At 38.0% G+C, this 19,408-nt stretch overlaps 1 protein-coding gene across 3 annotated transcripts in view; it reads right to left on the reverse strand.

Annotated features, from left to right (window-relative positions):
• Positions 1-19,408, reverse strand: part of LOC139260120 (hexokinase HKDC1-like) — a 448,074-nt gene that overhangs the window by 356,973 nt on the left and 71,693 nt on the right. The gene's annotated exons all lie outside the window — the stretch shown is intronic.

Consider the following 19,408-nt stretch of genomic DNA (forward strand, 5'->3'; position numbering starts at 1 on the left):
GAGCAATGTTCAGTCTAGAGTAATGTACAGAGTCTTAAGTAATGTTCGGTCTTGAGTAATTTCGGTCTTGAGTAATGTACAGTCACGAGTAACATTCAGGCTAGAGTAATGTTCAGTCTCGAGTAATTTTCAGAGTTGAGTAAGCTTTAGACTTAAGTAATGTCCGCTCTTGAGTAATGACCGCAGTCAAGTAATGTTCAGTCTCGAGTTATGTTCGGTCTCGAGTAATGTTCTGTCTATAGCAATGTTCGGTCTAGAGTAATATTCGGAGTCGAGTAATGTTCGGCCTCAACTAATTTGCATTCAAGAGTAATGTCTGGTCTAAAGTAATGTTCGGAATCGAGTATTTTTTGCACTTGAGTAATGTCCAGTCTTGAGTAATGTTCAGAGTTGAGTTATGTTTGGTTGCAAGTAATGTTCAGTCGCTATTATTTTTTAGGAGTCGAGTCATGTTCGGCTTCGAGTAATGTTTTGTCATGAGTAACATTCAGAGTTGACTAATGCTTGGTCTTGAGTAATATTTGTTTTTGAGTAATGTTTGATCTGGAGTAATGATCCATCTCTGGTAATGTTATGAGTCGAATAACGTTCGGTTTCGAGTAATTTTCATTCTAGAGTAATGTTTGGATTCGAGTAATGTTCGGAGTGATGTCATTTTTGATCTTGTGTAATGTGCTGTCTAGAGTATTGTCCAGAGTCGAGTAATGTTCAGACTCGAGTAATGTTCGGTCTCGAGTAATGTTCATTTGCGAGTAATGTTTGGAGTCAATTCATTTTTGGTCTCGCGTAATGTGCTGTCTCAAGTAATGCCCGGAGACGAGTAATGTTCGGTCTCGAGTAATATTTGGTCTCGAGTAATGTTCGGTCTGAAGTAATATTATGTCTGGAGCAATGTTCGGTCTAGAGTAATATTTGGTCTCGAGTAATGTTCGGTCTGAAATAATATACTCTCTAGAGCAATGTTCGGTCTAGAGTAATGTTCTGAGTCAAGTAATGTTTGGTCTTGAGTAATTTTCAGTCTAGATTAATGTTCGGTCTAGAGTAATGTTCAGAGTCAAATAATGTTTGGTGTCGATTAATGTTCGGTCTGAAGTAATATTCTGTCTCGAGCAATGTTCGGTTTGGAGTAATGTTCAGTCTTGAGTAATGTACGGTCTCGAATAATGTTTAGCCTCTAGTAATGTTTGGTCTAGAGGAATTTTCGGTCTCGAGTAATTTTCGTTCGAGAGTAATGTTCGGCATTGAGTAATGTTTGGAGTTGAGTAATGTTCAATCTGGAGTAATGTTCAGTCTGGAGTAATGTTGGGGCTTGAGTAATATCTGGTCTAGAGTAATGTTCAGTCTAGAGTAATTTTCAGAGTCGAGTAATTTTTAGTCTTAAGTAATGTCCACTCTCAAGTAATGATCAGATTCAAGTAATGTTCGGTCTCGAGTAATCTTCAGTCTTGAGTAATGTTCGGTCTGAAGTAATATTCTGTCTAGAGCAATGTTCGGTCTAGAGTAATGTTCAGAGTCTTAAGTAATGTTCGGTCTCGAGTAATTTCGGTCTTGAGTAATGTACAGTCACGAGTAATGTTCAGTCTAGAGTAATTTTCAGAGTCAAGTAAGTTTTAGACTTAAGTAATATCCGCTCTTGAGTAATGACCGCAGTCAAGTAATGTTCAGTCTCGAGTAATGTTCGGTCTCGAGTAATGTTCTGTCTATAGCAATGTTCGGTCTAGAGTAATATTCGGAGTCGAGTAATGTTCGGCCTCAACTAATTTGCGTTCAAGAATAATGTCTGGTCTAAAGTAATGTTCGGAGTCAAGTATTTTTTGGTCTTGAGTAATGTCCAGTCTCCAGTAATGTTCAGAGTCGCGCTATGTTTGGTTGCAAGTAATGTTCAGTCGCTATTATTTTTTTGGAGTCGAGTCATGTTCGGCTTCGACATGATGTTTTGACATGAGTAACATTCAGAGTCGACTAATGCTCGGTCTTGAATAATATTTGTTTTTGAGTAATGTTCGATCTGGAGTAATGATCCATCTGTGGTAATATTAGAAGTCGAATAATGTTTGGTTTTGAGTAATTTTCATTCTAGAGTCATGTTCGGACACAAGTAATGTTCGGAGTGAAGACATTTTTGATCTCGCGTATTGTGCTGTCTCGAGTATTGTCCAGAGTTGAGTAATGTTCAGAGTCGAATCATGTTTGGCCTTGAGTAATGTTCATTTGTGAGTAATGTTTGGAGTCACGTCATTTTTGGTCTCGCGTAATGTGCTGTCTCGAGTAATGTCTGGAGACAAGTAATGTTCGGTCTCGAGTAATATTTGGTCTCGAGTAATGTTCGGTCTGAAGTAATATTCTGTCTATAGCAATGTTCGGTCTAGAGTAATGTTTGGAGTCGAGTAATGTTCAGTCTAGAGTAATGTTCAGTCATGTAATGTTTGGTCTCAAATAATGTTCGGAGTCGAGTAATGTTCGGTCTTGAGTAATGTTCATTCTCGAGTAATGTTCGGAGTTATACTGGGAAACTGGGACACTGAGGCACTGAGACACTGAGGCAAGTAATTTTTAGTCTTGAGTAATGTCCAGTCTTGACTAATGTCTGGAGTTGAGTAATGTTCGGTCTCAAGTAATGTTCTGTCTGAAGTAATTTTCAGTCTAGAGTAGTGTTCAGTCTAGAGTAATGATCGGAGTCGAGTAATGTTCGGTACAGAGTAATGTTTGGAATCGAGTAACGTTTGGTCTCAAATAATGTTTGGAGTCGAGTAACATTCAGTCTAGAGTAATGTTTGGTCCGAGTATTGTTCCGTCTCTATAAATGCTCGGTATCTAGTAGTTTTCAGAGGTCTTGAGTAAATGTTTGGTCTCGAGTAATGTTCGGTATCGAGTAATGTTCGATCTGAAGTAATATTATGTCTGGAACAATGTTCGTCTAGAGTAATATTCGGAGTCGAGTAATGTTCGGCCTCAAATAATTTGTGTTCTCGAGTAATGTCCAGTCTCGAGTAATGTTCAGAGTTGAGTCATGTTTGGTTGCGAGTAATGTTCAGTGTAGTATTTTTTGCAGTCGAGTCATGTTCGGTTTCGAGTAATGTTTTGTCACGAGTAACATTCAGAGTCGACTAATGCTCGGTCTCGGGTAATATTTGTTTTTGATTAATGTTCAATCAGGAATAATGCTCCATCTGCGGTAATGTTAGGAGTCGAATAATCGGTTTTGAGTAATTTTCATTCTAGAGTAATGTTCGGACTCGCATAATTCTCGGAGTGATGTCATTTTTGATCTTACATAATGTGCTGTGTCGAGTAATGTCCAGTCTCGAGTAATGTTCACTTACAAGCAATGTTTGGAGTCAAGTTGTTTTTGGTCTCGCGTAATGTGCTGTATCGAGTAATGTCCGGAGTCGAGTAATGTTCGGTCTCGAGTAATATTTGGTCTCGAGTAATGTTCGGTCTGAAGTAATATTCTGTCTAGAGCAATGTTCGGTCGAGATTAATGTTCAGAGTCGAATGATGTTTCGTCTCGAGTAATGTTCGGTCTGACGTAATTGTCTGTCTGGAGTAATGTTTGGTCTATAGTAACGTTCAGAGTCAAATAATGTTTGGTCTTGAGTAATGTATGGTCTCAAGTAATGTACGGTATCAAATAATGTTTGGTCTAGAGGAATTTTCGGTCTTGAGTAATTTTCATTCAAGAGTAATGTCCGGTCTCGAGTAATGTTTTGATTGAGTAATGTTCAATCTGGCGTAATGTTCAGTCTGGAGTAATGTTTGGTCCCGAGTAATGTTCGGTCTTGAATAATGTAGGGTCTAGAATAATATTCGGTCTAGAGTATGTTCAGTCTTGAGTAATGTTCAGAGTCGAGTAATGTTCAGTCGAGAGTAAAGTTCAGAGTCGTGTAATGTTTGGTCTCAAATAATGTTCCAAGTCGAGTAATGTTCGGTCTCGAGTAATGTTCATTCTCAAGTAATGTTCAGAGTTAAGTCATTTTTGGTCTCGAGTAATGTCCACTCTCGAGTAATGTACGGAGTCGAGTAATCTTCGGTCTTGAGTAATATTCTCTAGTAGTTTTCAGAGGTCTTCAGTAAATGTTTGGTCTCAATTAATGTTCGGTATTGAGTAATGTTCGGTGTAAACTAATAATATGTCTGGAGCAATGTTCGGTCTAGAGTAATATTCGGAGTCAAGTAATGTTCGGCCTCAACTAATTTGCATTCTAGAGTATTGTCCAGTCTAAAGTAATGTTCGGAGTTGAGTATTTTTTGATCTTGAGTAATGTCCAGTCTCCAGTAATGTTCAGAGTCGCGTTATGTTTGGTTGCGAATAATGTTCAGTCGCTATTATTTTTTTGGAGTTGAGTCAAGTTCGGCTTCAGGTAATGTTTTGTCATGAGTAACATTCAGAGTCAACTAATGCTCGGTCTTGAGTAATATTTGTTTTTGAGTAATGTTTGATCTGGAGTAATGTTCCATTTGTGGTAATGTTAGGAGTCGAATAATATTCAGTTTTGAGTAATTTTCATTTTAGAGTCATGTTCGGATTCGAGTAATGTTCGGAGTGAGGTCATTTTTGATCTCGCATAATGTGCTGTCTTGAGTATTGTCCAGAGTCGAGTAATGTTCAGACTCGAGTAATGTTCGGTCTCGAGTAACGTTCATTTACGAATAATGTTTGAAGTCAAGTCATTTTTGGTCTCAAGTAATGTTCAGTCTGAAGTAATATTATGTCTGGAACAATGTTCGGTCTAGAGTAATATTCGGAGTCGAGTAATGTTCGGCCTCAAATAATTTGTGTTCTAGAGTAATGTCCAGTCTAGAGTAATGTTCAGAGTCAAGTATTTTTTGGTCTCGAGTAATGTCCAGTCCCGAGTATTGTTCAGAGTAGAGTCATGTTTGTTTGCAAGTAATGTTCAGTCGCTAGTATGTTTTGGAGTCAAGTCATGTTCGGCTTCGAGTAATGTTGTGTCATGAATAACATTCAGAGTCGACTAATGCTCGGTCTGAAGTAATATTTGTTTTTGAGTAATGTTCAATCTGGAGTAACGCTTCATCTGCGGTAATGTTAGGAGTCGAATAATGTTCAGTTTCTAGTAATTTTCACTCTAGAGTAATGTTCAGGCTCGAGTAATGTTCGGTCTCAAGTAATGTTCATTTGCGAGTAATGTTTGGAGTCAAGTCATTTTTGGTCCTGCGTTATGTGCTGTCTGGCGTAAGGTCCGGAGTTGAGTAATGTTTGGTCTCGAGTAATATTTGATCTCGAGTAATGTTCGGTCTGAAATAATATTCAGTCTAGATTAATGTTCGGTCTAGAGTAACGTTCAGAGTCGAATAATGTTTGGTGTCGAGTAATGTTCGGTCTGAAGTAATATTCTATCTAGAGCAATGTTCAGAGTCGAGTAATGTTTAGCCTCTAGAAATGTTTGGTCGAGAGGAATTTTCGTTCTTGAGTAATTTTTGTTCTAGAGTAATGTTCGGTCTCGAGTAATGTTTGGAGTTGAGTAGTGTTCAATCTGGAGTAATGCTCAATCTGGAGTCATGTTGGATCTCAAGTAACATTCGGTCTTGAGTAATGTATGGTCTCGAGTAATATACGGTCTAGAGTAATGTTCAGTCTAGCGTAATTTTCAGAGTCGAGTAATTTTTAGTCTTAAGTAATGTCCACTCTCGAGTAATGATCGGGCTCAAGTCATGTTCGGTCTCGAGTAATGTTCGGTCTCGAGTAATGTTCGGTCTGAAGTAATATTTTGTCTAGAGCAATGTTCGGTCTAGAGTCATGTTCAGAGTCGAATAATGTTTGGTCTTGAGTAATTTACTGTCTTGAGTAATGTTTAATCTTTAGTAATGTTTGGTCTCGAGGAATTTTCATTCTCGCGTAATTTTTATTCTAGAGTAATGTCCGGTCTCGAGTAATGTTTGGAGTTGAATAATGTTCAAACTGGAGTAATGTTTAGTCTGGAGTAATGTTCGGTCTCGAGTAATTTCGGTCTAGAGTAATGTTCAATCTAGAGTAATTTTCTGAGTCGAGTAAGTTTTAGACTTAAGTAATGTCCGTTCTCGAGTAATAACCGCAGTCAAGTAATGTTCAGTCTCGAGTAATGTTCAGTCTCGAGTAATATTCTGTCTATAGCAATGTTCGGTCTAGAGTAATGTTCGGAGTCAAGTAATGTTCAATCTAGAGTAAAGTTCAATCATGTAATGTTCAGTTTAGAGTAATGATCGGACTCGAGCAATGTTCGGTCTAGAGTAATGTTCGTTCTCAAGTAATGTTCGGAGTTAGGTAATTTTTGGTCTCGAGTAATGTCCAGTCTCGAGTAATGTACGGAGTCGAGTAATCTTTGGTTTTGAGTAATGTTTGGTCTGAAGTAATATTCTGCCTGGAGCAATGTTCAGTCTAGAGTAATGTTTTGAATCGAGTAATGTTTGGTCTCAAATAATGTTTGGAGTCGAGTAATGTTCGGTCTAGAGTAATGTTCAGTCTCGATTATTGTTCCATCTCTTGAAATGCTTCGTCTCTAGTAGTTTTCAGAGGTTTTGAGTAAATGTTTGGTCTCGAGTAATGTTCGGTATCAAGTAATGTTCGGTATAAAGTAATATTATGTCTGGAACAATGTTCGGTCTACAGTAATATTCGGAGTCGAGTAATGTTCGGCCTCAAATAATTTGCATTCTAAAGTAATTTCCGGTCTAAAGTAATGTTCGGAGTCGAGTATTTTTTGGTCTTGAGTAATGTCCAGTCTCCAGTAATGTTCAGAGTCAAGTTATGTTTGGTTGCGAGTAATGTTCAGTTGCTATTATTTTTTTGGAGTCGAGTCATGTTTGTCTTCGAGTAATGTTTTGTCACATTCAAAGTTGACTAATGCTCGATCTTGAGTAATATTTGTTTTTGAGTAATGTTTGATCTGGAATAGTGCTCCATCTGTGGTAATGTTAGGAGTCAAATAATGTTTGGTTTCGAGTAATTTTCATTCTAGAGTAATGTTCAGACTTGAGTAATGTTCATAGTGAAGTCATTTTTGATCTCGCATAATGTGCTGTCTTGAGTATTGTACAGAGTCAAGTAATGTTCAGACTTGAGTAATGTTTGGCCTCGAGTAATGTTCATTTGCGTGTAATGTTTGGAGTCAGGTAATTTTCTGTCTCGCGTAATGTGCTGTCTCGAGTAATGCCCGGAGACGAGTAATGTTCGGTCTCGAGTAATATTTGGTCTCGAGTAATATTTGGTCTGAAGTAACATTCTGTCTATAGCAATGTTCGGTCTAGAGTAATGTCCGGAGTCAAGTAATGTTCAGTCTAGAGTAATATTCAGTCGTGTAATGTTTGGTCTCAAATAATGTTCGGAGTCGAGTAATGTTCAGTCTAGAGTAATATTTAGACTCGAGTAATGTTCGGTTTCGAGTAATGTTCATTCTCGAGTAATGTCCAGAGTTACACTGGGATACTGGGACTCTGAGGCACTGAGACACTGAGACAAGTTAATTTTTGGTCTCGAGTAATGTCCAGTCTTGACTAATGTCCGGAGTTGAGTAATGTTCGATCTCGAGTAATGTTCAGTCTGAAGTAATATTCTGTCTAGAGAAATGTTCAGTCTAGAGTAATGTTCAGAGTCGAGTAATGTTCGATACAGAGTAATGTTTGGAATCGAGTAATGTTTGGTCTCAAATAATGTTTGGAGTCGAGTAATATTCGGGCTAGAGTAATGTTCGGTCTCGAGTATTGTTCCGTCTCTACAAATGCTCGGAATCTAGAAGTTTTCAGAGGTCTTGAGTAAATGTTTGGTCTTGCATAATGTTCAGTATTGAGTAATGTTCGACCTGAAGTAATATTATGTCTGGAACAATGTTCATCTAGAGTAATATTTGGAGTCGAGTAATGTTTGGCCTCAAATAATTTGTGTTCTAGAGTAATATCCGGTCTCGAGTAATGTTCAGAGTCGAGTCGTGTTTGGTTGTGAATAATGTTCAGTCGCAAGTATTTTTTGGAGTCGAGTCACGTTCGGCTTCAAGTAATGTTTTTTCACGAGTAACATTCAGAGTCGAATAATGCTCAGTCTCAGGAAATATTTGTTTTTGAGTAATGTTCAATCTGGAATAGTGTTTGGTCTGCGGTAATGTTAGGAGTCGAATAATGTTCGGTTTCGAGTAATTTTCATTCTAGAATAATGTTCAGATTGGAGTAATGTTCGGACTAGAGTAATGTTCGGAGTGATGTCATTTTTGATCTCGCATAATGTGTTGTCTCGAGTAATGTCCAGAGTTGAGTATTGTTCATTTACAAGCAAGGTTTGGAGTCAATTGTTTTTGGCCTCACGTCATGTGCTGTCTCAAGTAATGTCCGGAGTCGAGTAATGTTCGGTTTCAAATAATATTTGGTCTCAAGTAATGTTCAGTCTGAAGTAATATTCTGTCTAGAGCAATGTTCGGTCTAGATTAATGTTCAGAGTCGAATGATGGTTGGTCTCGAGTAATGTTTGGTCTGAAGTAATATTCTGTCTGGAGCAATGTTTGGTCTAGAGTAACGTTCGGAGTCGAGTAATGTTTGGTCTTGAGTAATGTATAGTCTCGAGTAATGTATGGTCTCAAATAATATTTGGTCTAGAGGAATTTTCAGCCTCAAGTAATTTTCATTCTAGAGTAATGTTCGGTCTCTAGTAATGTTTTGAGTTGAGTAATGTTCAGTCTGGAGTAATGTTCAGTCTGGAGTAATGTTTGGTCTTGAGTAATGTCCTGTCTTGAATAATATACGGTCTAGAATATTCAGTCTAGAGTAATGTTCAGTCTAGAGTAATTTTCAGAGTCAAGTAATCTTTAGTCTTAAGTAATGTCTGCTCTCAGGTAATGACCGAAGTCAAGTAATGTTCGGTCTCGAGTAATGTTCGGTCTGAAGTAATATTCTGTCTAGAGCAATGTTTGGTCTAGAGTATGTTCGGAATCGACTAATGTTCAGACTAAAGTAAAGTTCAGAGTTGTGTAATGTTTGGTCTCAAATAATGTTTGGAGTCGAGTAATGTTCAATCTGGAGTAATGTTCAGTTTGGAGTAATGTTCATTTTCGAGTAATGGTCGGTCTTGAGTAATGTACAGTCTCGAGTAATATTTGGTCTAAAGTAATGTTCAGTCTAGAGTAATGTTCGGACTCGAGTAATGTTCTGTCTCGAGTAATGTTCATTCTCAAGTAATGTTCAGTGTTAAATAATTTTTGGTCTTGAGTAATGTCCAGTCTCGAGTAATGTACCGAGTTGAGTAATCTTTGGTCTTGAGTAATGTTTGGTCTGAAGTAATATTCTGCCTGGAGCAATGTTCAGTCTAGAGTAATGTTCAGAGTCGAGTAATATTCGGTACAGAGTAATATTTGGAATCGAGTAATGTTTGGTCTCAAATAATGTTTGGAGTCGAGTAATGTTCGGTCTAGAGTAATGTTAAATCTTGAGTATTATTGCGTCTCTAGAAATGCTCGGTCTCTAGTAGTTTTCGGAGATCTTGAGCAAATGTTTGGTCTCGAGTAATGTTCGGTATCGAGTAATGTTCAGTATAAAGTAATATTATGTCTGGATCAATGTTCGGTCTAGAGTAATATTCGGAGTCAAGTAATGTTCGGCATCAACTAATTTGCATTCTAGAGTAATGTCCGGTCTAAAGTAATGTTCAGAGTCGAGTTATGTTTGGTTGCGAGTAATGGTCAGTTGCTAGTATTTTATTGGAGTCGAGTCATGTTCGGCTTTGAGTAATGTTTTGTCACGAGTAACATTCAGAGTCGACTAATGCTCGGTCTTGAATAATATTTGTCTTTGAGTAATGTTTGATCTGGAGTAATGCTCCATCTGTGGTAATGTTAGGAGTCGAATAATGTTCGGTTTCACATAATTTTCATTCTAGAGTAATGTTCGGACTCGAGTAATGTTCGGAGTGATGTAATTTTTGATCTTGCATAATGTGCTGTCTCGAGTAATGTCCAGAGTTGAGTACTGTTCTGACTCGAGTAATGTTCGGTCTCGAGTAATGTTCATTTATGAGCAATGTTTGGAGTCAAGTTGTTTTTGGTCTCGAGAAATGTCCAGAGTCGAGTAATGTTCGATCTTGAGTAATATTTGGTCTCGAGTTATATTCATTTACGAGCAATGTTTGGAGTCATGTTGTTTTTGGTCTCGAGTAATGTCCGGTCTCGAGTAATGTCTGGAGTCGACTAATGTTCGGTCTCGAGTAATGTTCGGTCTGAAGTAATATTCTGTCTAGAGCAATGTTCAGTCTAGAGTAATGTGTGGAGTCGAGTAATTTTCGCAGTCGAGTAATGTTCGGTACAGAGTAATGTTTGGAATCGAATAATGTTTGGTCTCTAGAAATGCTCGGTCTCTTGTAGTTTTTGGATGTCTTGAGTAAATGTTTGCTCTTGAGTAATGTTCGGTATCGAATAATGTTCGGTCTGATGTAATATTATGTCTGGAGCAATGTTCGGTCTAGAGTAATATTTGGAGTCGATTAATGTTCGACCTCAACTAATTTGCATTCTAGAGTAATGTCCGGTGTAGAGTAATGTTTGGAGTTGAGTATTTTTTGGTCTTGGGTAATGTCCAGTCTCGAGTAATGTTCAGAGTCGAGTCATGTTTGGTTGCGAGTAATATTCAGTCGCTAGTATTTTTTGGAGTCAAGTCATGTTCGGCTTCGAGTAATGTTGTGTCACGAGTAACATTCAGAGTTGACTAATGCTCAGTCTCGAGTAACATTTGTTTTTGAGTAATGTTCGATCTGGAGTAATGCTCTGTCTGCGGTAATGTTAGGAGTCGAATAATGTTTGGTTTCGAGTAATTTTCATTCTAGATTAATGTTCGGACTCGAGTAATGTTCAGAGTGAAGTCATTTTTGATCTCGTGTAATGTGCTGTCACGAGTATTGTCCAGAGTCGAGTAATGCTCAGACTTGAGAAATGTTCGGACTCGAGTAATGTTCATTTGCGAGTAATGTTTGGAGTCAAGTCATTTTTGGTCTCGCGTAATGTGCTGTCTTGAGTAATGTCCGGAGACGAGTAATGTTCGGTCTCAAGTAATATTTGGTCTCGAGTAATGTTCGGTCTGGAGTAATGTTGTGAATCAAGTAATGTTCGGTCTTCAGTAATGTATGGTCTCAAGTAATGTATGGTGTTGAATAATGTTTGGTCTAGAGGAATTTTCGGTCTAGAGTAATTTTCGTTCTAGAGTAATGTTCGGTCTCAAGTAATGTTTTGAGTTGAGTAATGTTCAATCTGGAGTAATGTTCAGTCTGGAGTAATGTTCAGTCTCGAGTAATGTGCGGTCTTGAATAATGTACAGTATCGACTTAATATTCGGTCTAGAGTAACATTCAGTGTAGAGTAATTTTCACAGTCGAGTAATTTTTAGTCTTAAGTAATGTCTGCTCTTGAGTAATGACCAGAGTCAAGTAATGTTTGGTCTCAAATAATGTTCGGTCTCGAGTAATGTTCGGTCTGAAGTAATATTCTGTCTATAGCAAAGTTTGGTCGAGAGTAATGTTCGGAGTTGAGTAATGATCATTCTAGAGTAAAGTTCAGAGTCGTGTAATGTTTGGTCTCAAATAATGTTCGGAGTCAAGTAATGTTCGGTCTTGAGTAATGTTCGGTCTGAAGTAATATTCTGTCTAGAGCAATGTTCAGTCTAGATTATTGCTCAGAGTCGAGTCATGTTCGGTCTTGAGTAATTTTCAGTCTAGAGTAATGTTCAGTCTAGAGTAATGTTCAGGGTTGAGTATTGTTTGGTCTATAGAAATGCTCGGCCTGTAGTAGTTTTTGGAGGTCTTGAGCAATGTTCAGTGTCGAGTAATGTTCGGTATCGAGTAATATTCTGTCTAGAGCAATGTTCGGTCTAGATTAATGTTCGGAGTCAAGTAATGTTCAGTCTAGGGTAAAGTTCAGAGTCGTGTAATGTTTGGTCTCAAATAATGTTCGGAGTCGAGTAATGTTCAATCTGGAGTAATGTTCAGTCTGGAGTAATGTTCGGTCTCGATTAATGTTCGGTCTTGAGTAATGTACGGTCTCGAGTAATATTTGGTCTAGAGTAGTGTTCAGTCTAGAGTCATTTTCAGAGTCGAGTAATTTTTATTCTTAAGTAACGTCCACTCTCGAGTAATGACCGGAGTCAAGTAATGTTCAGTCTTGAGTAATATTCGGTCTCAAGTAATGTTCGGTCTGAAGTAATATTCTGTCTAGAGTAATATTTGGTCTAGAGTAATGTTTGGAGTCAAGTAATGTTCAGTCTAGAGTAATGTTCGGACTCGGGTAATGTTCGGTCTTGAGTAATGTTCGTTCTCGAATAATGTTCGGAGTTAAGTAATTTTTGGTCCAGAGTAATGTCCAGTCTCGAGTAATGTCCGGAGTCAAGTAATGTTCTGCCTCGAGTAATGTACGGTCTGAAGTGATATTCTGTCTTGAGCAATTTTCAGTGTAGAGTAATGCTCGGAGTAGAGTAATGTTCGGTCTCAAGTAATTTTCAGTCTAGAGTAATGTTCAGTCTAGAGTAATGTTTGGAGTCGAGCAATTTTTGGTACAGAGTAATGTTTGTAATCAAGTAATGTTTGGTCTCAAATAATGCTTGGAGTCGAGTAATGTTCAGAGCAATTTTCGGTACAGAGTAATGTTTGTAATCAAGTAATGTTCGGACTTGAGTATTGTTTGGTCTATAGAAATGCTCGGTCTCTATTAGTATTCCGAGGTCTTGAGTAATGTTTGGTCTCGAGTAATATTCGGTATCGAGTATTGATCGGTCTGAAGTAATATTCTGTCTAGAGCAATGTTCGATCTAGAGTAATGTTCAGAGTCGAATAATGTTTGGTCTCGAGTAACATTCATTCTGAAGTCATATTCTGTCTAGAGCAATGTTCTGTCTAGAGTAATGTTTAGATTTGAGTAATGTTCGGTCTTAAGTAATGTATGGTTTCGAGTAATGTTTAGTCTCTAGTAATGTTTGCTCTAGAGGAATTTTCAGTCTCGTGTAATTTTCATTCTAGAGTAATGTTCAGTCTCGAGTAATGTTCGGCTTGAGTAATGTATGGTCTCGAGTAATATTCGGTCCAGAGTAATGTTCAGTCTAGAGCAATGTTCAGTCTAGAGCAATTTTCAGAGTCGAGTCATTTTTAGTCTTAAGTAATGTCCGCCCTCGAGTAATGACCGGAGTCAAGTAATGTTCGGTCTCGAGTAATGTTCAGTCTAGAGTAATGATCGGAGTCGAGTAATGTTCAATCTGGAGTAATGTTCAGTCTGGAGTAATGTTCGGTCTTGAGTAATGTACAGCCTTGAGTAATATTCGGTATAGAATAATGTTCAGTCTACAGTCATTTTCATAGTCATGTAATTTTTAGTCTTAAGTAATTTCCGCTCTCGAGTAATGATCGGAGTCAAGTAATATTCGGTCTCAAGTAATTTTCGTTCCAGATTAATGTTCAGTCTCGAGTAATGTTCAATCTGGAGTAATGTTCAATCTGGAGTAATGTTCAATCTGGAGTAATGTTCGGTCTTGAGTAATGTACAGTCTTGAGTAATATTCGGTATAGAATAATGTTCAGTCTACAGTCATTTTCATAGTCATGTAATTTTTAGTCTTAAGTAATGTCCACTCTCGAGTAATGACCGGAGTCAAGTAATGGTCAGTCTTGAGTAATATTCGGTCTCAAGTAATGTTCGGTCTGAAGTAATATTCTGTCTAGAGCAATGTTCTGTCTAGAGTAATGTTCGGTCTTGAGTAATGTACGGTTTCGAGTAATGTTTTGTCTCTAGTAATGTTTGCTCTAGAGGAATTTTCGGTCTCGTGTAATTTTCATTCTAGAGTAATGTTCGGTCTCGAGTAATGTTCGGTCTTGAGTAATGTATGGTCTCGAGTAATATTCGGTCTAGAGTAATGTTCAGTCTAGAGCAATTTTCAGAGTCGAGTCATTTTTAGTCTTAAGTAATGTCCGCCCTCGAGTAATGACCGGAGTCAAGTAATGTTCGGTCTCGAGTAATGTTCAGTCTAGAGTAATGATCGGAGTCAAGTAATGTTCAATCTGGAGTAATATTCAGTCTGGAGTAATGTTCGGTCTTGAGTAATGCACAGTCTCGAGTAATATTCGGTATAGAATAATGTTCAGTCTACAGTAATTTTCATAGTCATGTAATTTTTAGTCTTAAGTAATGTCCGCTCTCGAGTAATGATCGGAGTCAAGTAATATTCGGTCTCAAGTAATTTTCGTTCCAGATTAATGTTCAGTCTCGAGTAATGTTTGGAATTGAGTAATGTTCAATCTGGAGTAATGTTCAGTCTGGAGTAATGTTCGGTCTCGAGTAATGTTTGGTCTTGAGTAATGTACGATCTCGAGTAATATTCGGTCTAGAGTAATGTTCAGTCTAGAGTAATTTTCAGAGTTGAGTATTGTTTAGTCTTAAGTAATGTCTGCTCTGGAGTAACGACTGGAGTCAAGTAACGTTTGGTCTCGAGTAATGTTCGGCCTCGAGTAATGTTCGGTCTGAAGTAATATTCTGTCTATAGCAATGTTCGGTCTAGAATAATGTTCAGAATCGAGTCATGTTTGGTTGTGAGTACTGTTCAGTCACTAGTATTTTTCGGTGGCTAGTCATGTTCAACCTCGAGTAATGTTTTGTCACGAGTAACATTCAGAGTCGACTAATGCCCAGTCTTGAGTAATATTTGAGTAATGTTCGATCTGAAGTAATGCTCCGTCTGTGGTAATGTTAGGAGTCAAATAATGTTCAGTTTTAAGTAATTTTCAATCTAGAGTAGTGTTCAGACTCGAGTAATGTTACGAGTGAAGTCATTTTTGATCTCGCGTAATGTGCTGTCTCGCATAATGTCCAGAGTCGAGTAATGTTCAGACTCGAGTAATTTTCAGTCTAGATTAATGTTCAGTCTAGAGTAATGTTCAGAGTCGAATAATGTTTGGTCTCGAGCAAATTTCGCTCTCGAATAATCTTCGGAGTTGAGTAATATTCAGCGTTATGTAATGTTCGTTTTTTGTGTAATGTCCTGTCTGTAGCAATGTTCAATCTGGAGTAATGTTCAGTCTAGAATAATGTTCAGAGTGGAGTCATGTTTGTTTTCAATGTTCAGTCTCTAGTAGTTTTCGGCGTCGAGGCATGTTCAGTCTCGAGTAATGTTCGGTCACGAGTAACATTTAGAGCAGACTAATGCTCGGTCTTGAGTAATATTTGCTTTCGAGTAATCAGGAGTAATGCTGAGTCTGGGGGAATGTTTGGAGCTGAATAACGTTCGGTTCGAGTAATTTTCATTCCAGAGTAATGTCAGGTCTCAAGTAATGTTCAGAGTGAAGTAATTTTTGGTCTTGTGTAATGTGCCATCTCGAGTAATGTCCGGAGTCGAGTAATGTTTAGTCTCAAGTATTGTGCAGTGTTGAGTAATGTACTGTCTCAAGTAATATTCGGTCTAGAGTAATGTTCAATCTAGAGTAATGTTCAGAGTCGAGTAATTTTTAGTCACGAGTAATGTCCGGTCTCGAGTAATGACCAGAGTCAAGCAATGTTCAGTCTTGAGTAATGTTCGGTCTCGAGTAATGTTCGATCTGAAGTCATATTCTGTCTATAGCACTGTTCGGTACAGAGTAATGTTCAGAGTCGTGTAATGTTTGGTCTCAATTAATGTTCAGAGTCGAGTAATGTTCAGTCTAATGTAATGTTCAGTCTCAAGTATTGTTTGGTCTCTAGAAATGCTCAGACTCTAGTAGTTTTCGGAAGTCTCAAGTAATGTTTGGTCTCGAGTAATGTTCAGTGCAGAGTAATGTTCGGAGTCGAGTAATGTTTGGACTTGAGTAATGTTCGGTCTGGAGTAATGTTCGTTCCCGAGTAATGTTTGGTGTAAAGTAATTTTTGGTCTCGAGTAATGTACGGTCTCGAGTAATGTTCGGTCTGAAGTAATATTCTGTCTATAGCAATGTTTAGTCTAGAGTAATGTTCGGAGTCAAGGAATGTTCGGCCTTGAGTAATGTTCGGTCATGAGTAACATTCAGTGTCAACTAATGCTCGGTCTCGAGTAATATTTGTTTTTGAGTAAAGTACTTTCTGGACTAATGCTCACTCTGGGGTAATTTTCAGAGTTGAGTAATGTTCGGTCTCAAGTAATGTTCGATCTTGAGTAATGTACGGTCTCGAGTAATGTTCGGTCTGAAGTAATATTCTGTCTATAGCAATGTTTAGTCTAGAGTAATGTTCGGAGTCAAGGAATGTTCGGCCTTGAGTAATGTTCGGTCATGAGTAACATTCAGTGTCAACTAATGCTCGGTCTCGAGTAATATTTGTTTTTGAGTAAAGTACTTTCTGGACTAATGCTCACTCTGGGGTAATTTTCAGAGTTGAGTAATTTTTGTTCTAGATTAATGTTCGGTCTCAAGTAACATTCGGTCTCGAGTAACGTACGGTCTCGAGTAATATTCAGTATAGAGCAATGTTCAGTCTAGAGTAATGTTCGGAGTCAAGTAATTTTTGGTCTCGAGAAATGTCCGGTCTCAAGTAATGACTGGAGTCAAGTAATGTTCGGTCTCAAGTAATGTTCGGTCTGAGGTAATTTTCGGTCTAGAGTAATGTTCAGTCTAGAGTAATGTTCGGAGTCAAGTAATGTTCAGTCTGGGGTAATGTTCAGTCTAGCGTAATGTTTGGTCTAGAGTAATGTTAAGAATCGAATAATGTTTGCTCGTGAGTAAATTTCAGTCTCGAATAATGTACGGAGTTGAGTAATGTTCAGCGTCATGTAATGTTTGGTTTTGAGTAGTGTCCCGTCTCTAGCAATGTTCAATCTGGAGTAATGTTCAGTCTGGAATAATGTTCAGAGTTGAGTCATGTTTGGTCTCGAGTAATGTTCAGTCATGAGTAACATTCAGAGTCGACTAATGCTCGGTCTCGAGTAATATTTGTTTTTGAGTAATGTTCGATCTGGAGTAATGTTCAGTCTTGAATAATGTTCAGAGTCGAGTCATGTTTGTTTTCGAGTAATGTTCAGTCTCTAATAGTTTTCAGAGTCGAGTCATGTTCGATCTTGAGTAATGTTCGGTCTTGAATAATATATGGCCTCGAATAATATTTGGTCTAGAGTAATGTTCAGTCTAGAGTAATTTTCAGAATCGAGTAATTTTTAATCTTCAGTAATGTCCGCTCTCGAGTAATGACCAGAGTCAAGTAATGTTCAGTCTAAAGTAATATTCTGTCTATAGCAATGTTCGGTCTAGAGTAATGTTCGGAGTCGAGTAATGTTCAATCTAGAGTAAAGTTCAAAGTCATATAATGTTTGATCTCAAATAATGTTCGGAGTCGAGTAATGTTCAATCTAGAGTAATGTTCAGTCAGGAGTAATGTTCGGTCTTGAGTAATGTTCGGTCTTGAGTAATGTACGGTCTTGAGTAATTTTCAGAGTCGAGTAATTTTTTTGTCTTAAGTAATGTCCGTTCTTGAGTAATGACCGAAGTCAAGTAATGGTCAGTCTGATGTAATATTCTGTCTATAGCAATGTTCGGTCTAAAGTAATGTTCGGCGTCAAGTAATGTTCAGTCGAGAGTAAAGTTCAGAATCGTGTAATGTTTGGTCTCAAATAATGTTTGGAATCGAGTAATGTTCAGTCTAGAGTAATGTTCGGAGATGAGTAATGTTCAGTACAGAGTAATGTTTGGAATCGAGAATTGTTTGGTCTCAAATAATGTTTGGAGTTGAGTAATGTTCGGTCTAGAGTAATGTTCGGTCTCGAATATTGTCCGGTCTATAGAAATGCTCGGTCTCTAGTAGTTTTCAGAGGTCTTGAGCAAATGTTTGGTTTCGAGTAATGTTCGGTCTCGAGTAATGTTCAGTCTGAAGTAATATTCTGTCTAGAGCAATGTTCAGTCTAGAGTAATGTGCGGAGTCGAGTAATGTTCGCAGTTGAGTAATGTTCGGTACAGAGTAATGTTTGGAATCGATAATTGTTTGGTCTCAAATAATGTTTAGAGTTGAGTAATGTTCGGTATAGAGTAATGTCCTTTCTCGAGTATTGTTCGGTCTCTAGAAATGCTCGGTCTCTAGTAGTTTTCAGAGGTCTTGAGTAAATGTTTGGTCTCGAGTAATGTTCGGCATCAAGTAATGTTCGGTCTGAAGTAATATTATGTCTGGAACAATGTTCGGTCTAGAGTAATATTCGGAGTCGAGTAACGTTCGGCCTCAACTAAATTGTGTTCTCGAGTAATGTCCTTTCTAGAGTAATGTTCAGAGTCGCGTCATGTTGGGTTACGAGTAATGTTCAGTTGCTAGTATTTTTCAGAGTTGAGTCTAGTTCGGCTGCGAGTAACGATTTGTCATGAGTAACATTCAGAGTTGACTAATGCAGGGTCTCGAGTAATATATGTTTTTGAGTAATGTTCGATCTCGAGTAATGCTCAATCTGCGGTAATGTTAGGAGTCGAATAATGTTCGATTTCGAGTAATTTGTTTGGTCTCTAGAAATGCTCGGTCTCTAGTAGTTGTTGGAGGTCTCGAGTAATGTTTGGTCTCGAGTAATGTTCGGTGCAGAGTAATGTTCGGAGTCGAGTAATGTTCGGTCTCTAGAAATCCTCGGTCTCTAGTAGTTTTTGAGGTCTTGAGTATTGTTTTGTCTCGAGTAATGTCCAGTCTCAAGTAATGTTAGGTCTGAAGTAATATTCTCTCTAGAGCAATGTTCGGTCTAGAGTAATGTTCAGAGTCAAGTAATGTTCGGTCTTGACTAATTTTCATTCTAGAGTAATGTCCGATCCAGAGTAATGTTCTGTCTCAAGTAATGTTCGGTCTGAAGTACTATTCTGTCTATAGCAATGTTCGGTCTGATGTAATATTCTGTCTGGAGCAATGTTCAGTCGAGCATAATGTTCGGAGTCAAGTAATGTTCGGTCTCAACCAATTTTCCTTTAGATTAATGTTTGGTCTAGAGTAATGTTCGGAGTCGAGTAATGTTCGGTTTCGAGTAATGTTCGGTACAGAGTAATATTTGGAGTCGATTAATGTTCGGTCTCAAATAATGTTTGGAAGTCGATTAATGTTCAGTCTAGAGTATTGTTCAGTCTCCAGAAATGCTTAGTCTCCAGTAGTTTTTGGAGGTCTCGAGTAATGTTTGGATTTGAGTATTGTTCGGTGCAGAGTAATGTTCGGAATCGAGTAATGTTCGGTCTCAAATAATGTTTGGAGTCAAGTAATGTTCTGTCTCGAGTAGTGTTCTGTCTCTATTAATGCTCGGTCTCTAGTAGTTTTCAGAGGTTTCAAGTATTGTTTGGTCTCGAGTAATTTTCGGTCTCGAGTAATGTTCGGTCTCGAGTAATGTTCGATCTGGAGTAATATTGGTTCTCTAGAAATGTTTGGTCTCAAGTAATGTTGGGTCTCGAGTAATGTTCTGTCTCGAATATTATTCGGTGTCATGTAATTTTCAGTCTCATGCAATATTCAGTCTCGAA

The sequence above is a fragment of the Pristiophorus japonicus genome, chromosome 3 (assembly GCF_044704955.1).
Source record: "Pristiophorus japonicus isolate sPriJap1 chromosome 3, sPriJap1.hap1, whole genome shotgun sequence".
NCBI lineage: Eukaryota > Metazoa > Chordata > Chondrichthyes > Pristiophoridae > Pristiophorus > Pristiophorus japonicus.